We start from the raw sequence: 6,172 nt of genomic DNA on the forward strand, positions 1-6,172 counted from the left end.
TGATCAAACATTTTCCTAAAATTTTGATTATTAATTTCAGTTTTTCACATAAGTTCAATTTTGTTTAGAATTTCAGTTTTTCGCATAAGTTCAATTTTGTTTAAAAATTTGAAAATTTGGTCATGTTGTGAAATGCTTTGCAAAGTGATTGATTTCTACAAACCTTTTTTCTCTTTATGAACTTCTCTGTTTATTTATGAGATTTAGATTGAATAAATAAAAAGATAATCAAGGAATAAAAATAAACAGGAGAATGTAGGATGAGAAAATGAGTGTGTGAAAGTTATTTTCCTAAATTAATTTGCAATTATAGGTCAAGTCAATGAGCTATTGAACCTTATAGTACTTGAATTTTTTTTTTTTTTTTTTGGTCTGAAAAGTAAATTTCATTAATAAAAAAGAAGGTTACAAGTCAACACTGAGGAAGGCAAAGTAACCCAAATACAATGGGGGATAATAGATACATAAAAGTCCAGTCCAATTAAATAAACAAAAACGAAAATCCAAATCCCTAATCTTCGACCATAGAAAGCAGCGTCCACCACCGCCACAAAATTCTTGCCATCAGCTACCGAAGGAGCAACACTAAAGAAAACAACCTAGTGGTGAAATCGACCAAGATATCGCAACACAAAAGTACCAAACCTGCAACCAAATGCACACCACATCTAGATTTCTTCACCAAAGATGCAGAACCATGAGATAGTCATTGGATCCAAATCTCATTCACCAGCACCTACAAATATAATAATAATAATTTTAAATAGAAGGAGGAAATCTAGGCCAAGGCTTGGGCCCTTTTAAAGCCATTACGGATTGTTTCAAACTTGGGCCATTATTGAACAGTACATGTTTACGATTTTTAATATTAAGGCCCATTAAACAGGCTTGCTCGTTTTAGTGATAACGAGAAGCCCAACCCAGATCAGAAAAGGGCAAAAAAAAAACACGTGCAGAGCTTAAGGAGATGAAGTGAGAAGACTAAAGCAAACCGTGCTCCTCGTCGTCCTGTCCAAGCAGCAACTCAAAAGTCAACAAATAGCTTGTTTGAATGTGCTTTTAAAATGACTGAAAGTGCTTTTAGAAAAATTGTTTTTGAGTTTCAAAAGAATTTTTTTTTCCAGGATTTACTTGTATTTTTACTAAAAATTGGTTCCAAAATCATTTTTCCCAGAAGCATAATCAGTTATTTCAAAAAAACATCCAAACAAACTCAAATATGACGGTTGGTCTCGGCAACGTACACTGCTCGTCCTCGTTCGATCATGCAGCGGTGCTACTATGTCTGTCGGCCTACTCACCGCCGATTGAGAGATCCAGGACACCAATGGCAAGTTGGCAACACTGAAAGCATCAATATCGACGCAAGGTTTGACTTCCAAATTTTTATCAGAGAAATTTTAATTAAACTAATCCTTCTTCCAACTTGCATTTTCTCACAATAACAGTAAATTAGTTGTTTCCGTGTTCTGATTAGTGATTAATTATTATATGTTCATGACTTGGATTATAGTAAGTAAACATGAGCTAAATCCATACATATATATATATATATGTGTGTGTGTGTGTGTGTGTGTGTGTATTGATGTTCCTGTATGTTCTTGCTGGTTGTGTGAATCCAAACAGGTGTAGAAATGATTATTTTTTGCTAATCAAAGTTTATAAGTCTTCTGTGGCGGAGCCATAATTTTTGGTGAGGAGAAGCCTTTAACAAAAAAAAAAAAAGACGGTATTTAATATACCCAAAATATCACTTAAATAAACACAAATACCCTTAAGCTTTAAACCTAATAAATTAAAAACCAAAATCCTATTAGATGAAGAGTACTTACAACTAAACTTAAAAATTGGTGGAGACCTAGTGAAGGCATCAATTGTTGGTGGAGATTGTGCACCCCTAAACGAAGATGGGTGTTGATGGTTAATTTTTTGCATTTTTGCTCGTTTATGTTTTCTCTTTGCTTTTGTAGTTTCTTCCTTCGATTGAATATTTATGGAAGAATGAATTGTCAATTTTTGTAACGTTATATATTTGAAATTTATGTTGGATTATATGTACTTCGTATTTAATTTTCCACACCCTTGCATTATTGAGGGTGTTGTCTATGTCAGGATTCTGTTTTGAAGGTTATCATTGACTGTGGTAGTGAATCGAGAGATTTGTTGTGTTCTTAGAAAGTGCAAAAGCATATTTTTAAGGTTTACGAAATAGAAATTCTTTGGGTGCATATTAGAAAAATTAGTGGAAGCACCACTTGATTATTGCACAAGAATTTTGTAATCAACAACTAGTTATTTGTGTGACATCCCACATCGCCCAGGGGAGTGATCCTTAAATGTATATTTCCATCCCTACCTAGCACGATGACACACCCCGACCCAGAAAGTCCACTTGGACCCTGAATCGAGCTGTGCTGGGCGACACCTGGACGGTGACGAAGCCATAAAATGTGATAGAGTGTAGAAAAAAGTGAATAAATTTGAATCTAAAAGTGTCTAAGTACCAGAGTGTGCTATGAGTGGGAGCGAACCCATTTCACACGCGATGTCAGAGCGTAAGTAAGGTACAGTAGTGTGGGTAAGAATCATACCCTCAGAAATATCCATCAATACTAAGATTCGCCACAGATTCTTGTCGATACAAACTCAACAGCTAAAACCTGGAGGGCACCAAATAGAAAGTGTGAGTAAGTAATAAAACCAAGCTTCCCAAAGTTATTACCTCTCTAAAGGTAATGCCCCTAAATGTAAAACCCGTATCGTTTTCCATAAGACAGTACAACATATATACATATATCCAAACCATACTCAGAAATGACTAAAACCACGGTTTTCCATCAACTCCACCATACATTAATAAGTAGGCCAAATGAACTAAATCAATACAAAGTGATATATCAGTCAGAGTCATCTAGAATGACATGTACAACTTATCCATATCTCATCAATCATGGCTAGCATATAAGTCGGAGTCACCTACAGTGACCTGTACGACTTATCCATATCTCATCAATCCTGCCTAGCATATAAGTCGGAGTCACCTACAGTGACCTGTACGACTTATCCATCTCTCATCAATCATGGCTAGCATATAAGTCGGAGTCACCTACAGTGACCTGTACGACTTATCCATATCTCATCAATCCTGGCTAGCATATAAGTCGGAGTCACATATAGTGACCTGTACGACTTATCCATATCTCATCAATCCTGGTTAACCAATAGCTCAATAAGTATACCTGCACACGAGTCGGAACCACCTAAAGTGGTCTGTACGACAGGACTGGGTGTAAATAAATACGCTCAAGTGCTACGATCACGTGAAGACTGGGCGAATAATCGCGGGTCACTGATAGGAGCATATTTAGGCGACTTACTTAGCTTGTTTTCGTGCATCTATGTTGTTAATTCATAGTTGTTTTAGTAGTTTAAGCCATTTTCGTGTGTTTTTAGGTTCATATGGCTAAGGAAGCAAAAAGATGCATTTTGGAGCATTTTGGAGCAAAATTGGGCTTGGAATGGATAGCATATGCTTGGAGCCAAAGTGTTGGACGAATTTGAAAGCCTTGTATGCACTTTGGACATAAAACAAAGGGCCTAGCCCAATCAAACAATCCTTTGAGCCATGCAAAACCTCTAGCCCAATCAACAACCCTTAGCCACATGCATTCACATGCATCACAACCCCAAAACCATCAAGAAACAACCATTGCCGTGTCTTGCACTCCCCCTTTCATTTTCAGCCATTCCACTTCATCATTACACCACCTTCTCCATCTTTATTCCACATGCATTCATCATAATTCACCCTAGCTACCACCATTCACACACACATGCACTTACTCTTTCATCATTGCACCACCATTCACACACACATGCACTTACTCTTTCATCATTGCACCACCAATTCAACACATGCATTTCCACCTTCCTACTTCATCATTTCAGCCACATATTCACCCACATGCACTTTAATCATTCAACACATGCATTCACACACCAACAACAACTCAATGCCGTGCACTTCCCTTGCCTTCCCACCAACAACCTAGCTCTTTTTTCCATCATTATTTCATCCACATGCACTCTCAATCATAACAACCACATTCACTCTTAAACAATCACCCACATATTCTCCCATTCCCCCTATAAAAACCCATGCATTCATACACAAAAATCACATCTCATTTTCATACACAAGATACCACAAACACATTCCTTTTTTCCTAAATCCCCTTCCATTTCTACACAATCTCTTCTCGGCTTCAATCCATTTCCATAATTCCCCAATCCATTCAACACACCAACAACATCCCTTAGACCTTGTGCTACGACGAAGAGGAAGATAAGAGGGCCTAAACGTTCATACAATTCAAGTTTGAGTTGTTGGAATGTTTAGGTGTTTCTTTGATTCTCTTTGTTTTGTACCATGAGGAACTTCCTCTCAGCTTCATTCCATTAGATACACTCTCTCCCATTCGCAGAAACCATTCAACCTTAGCCGCTCCACCTTCATTTACAACACACTTGGAGCACTACACCGAAGGCAACTCTTAAGGGATTTCGACATCAATTTTGCTTCAAGGGTTCTTTCTTCTTAATCCTATGTTCACTCATGTTATATATTTTTATGTCAAACCTTTTGTAAACATGAAGTGTAACTAATCTCTCTCTAGGGATTCCATGTAGCCTTGCAAGAGTGCCATGTAGTTAATTCAGAATTCTCATTTAATCTATCTATTTCTTGTTTCATTCTCCGATTTAATTGTGACTTAGTGTGTTGATTTTAGTGCTTGATCATCATTTGAATTAACCACAGGTTGTTTAGCCAAGATTAAAGCACACATCATGCATAATCTTGGTGGATATGTGAATGAATGAAGGGAATGCTTTGCAAACAACCTGCCGAGTGTTTCCTTTGGTTTTATGAAAGTTTCTTGTGCGTGTCATGTTCTTGATTAGGGACCAAAGTTGCACATCACACTTAGGTTCATGATTAGGAACATTTGATCAAATCCACACATCATATGGTTGATCATATCTAAGTGAAACAAACCCAAGAAATAGGTAGATGAATGAGTATAATCTGACTTAACAAGCATGGACTTGGCTTAGCAATGGTGAAACCGAATCCCTAGCTTCATCTCCATTTGTGCTATCTCATTTTATTAATTGTTGATTCATTTATTTGTGTCTACTTCATTTTCTTGTGCTTTCAAATTACAACAACAAATCTGCCTAAATTGATTAGTTTTATTTCTCTAGTAACGAGTTCTTGCAAAACAAGTGATTATATAGGTCCAATTAGTCCCTGTGGATTCGACACCCTTACTTGTGCCATTATACTAAACATGTTTTAGCACGAAGAAGGAAAACATCAATCAAAATGGCGCCGTTGCCGGGGACTGATTTCAGTCCCTTATAATTACTTGTTTTGATATTAAACCTTGTTCTTTTCATTTTAAGTAGATTTCTGATTTTTATTCAAACTTGTTTTATCTTGTTTCAGGTAGTATATGTCAAATAGACTTGCTGAATTAGGCCAAAGAATTGAACGGTTAAAGGGCAACACTTTGGAAAGCTTTGTGCCAATAAGTTCCTCCATTGTCCGTGAAGAAGAGGAAGGGAAACCATCTAGTCCAACAAGTGAAGGATCTGAGCACTTTAATTGGGAAAGAGAAGAAGAGATGGCGGGCAACCAAGATGATCTTCGAGCTTTGGAGGATTTTGCTCAACCAATCATACCAAATTCACCTTCATGCATCTTGCTGCCCACAGAAGCTAGAAACTATGATCTTAAATCTTCACATTTCCATATGTTTCCTTCTTTTTATGGCTTACCTAATGAAGATCCTTTAGCTCATATTAAAGAATTTTACAATGTTGTGAGTGGTTTACCTTTACAGGGAGTAAGTGAAGCAAATCTGAGGATGAGAGTGTTCCCTTACACCTTGAAAGATAGGGCCAAGGGTTGGTTGATGACTCTAGTACCTGGTTCACTCACCACATGGGATGCCGTGGCTAAGAAGTTTTTGGAAAAGTTCTTTTCCACTCAAAAGACAGCCACATTAAGGGGACAAATCTTCAACTTCAAACAAGATGATGGAGAACCTTTCAATGAGTGTTGGGAGCGCTTTAAAGGCCTTTTGCTGCAATGTCCACACCATGGGTT

General features: G+C 37.3%; 1 non-coding gene across 1 annotated transcript; it reads right to left on the bottom strand.

Annotated features, from left to right (window-relative positions):
* Positions 1-6,061: 6,061 nt before the first annotated feature.
* Positions 6,062-6,172, bottom strand: LOC137721608 (small nucleolar RNA R71). The gene has a single exon (XR_011066679.1). It is a non-coding gene; the product is annotated as a small nucleolar RNA R71 (small nucleolar RNA).

The sequence above is a fragment of the Pyrus communis genome, chromosome 16, assembly GCF_963583255.1.
Source record: "Pyrus communis chromosome 16, drPyrComm1.1, whole genome shotgun sequence".
Lineage (NCBI taxonomy): Eukaryota > Viridiplantae > Streptophyta > Magnoliopsida > Rosales > Rosaceae > Pyrus > Pyrus communis.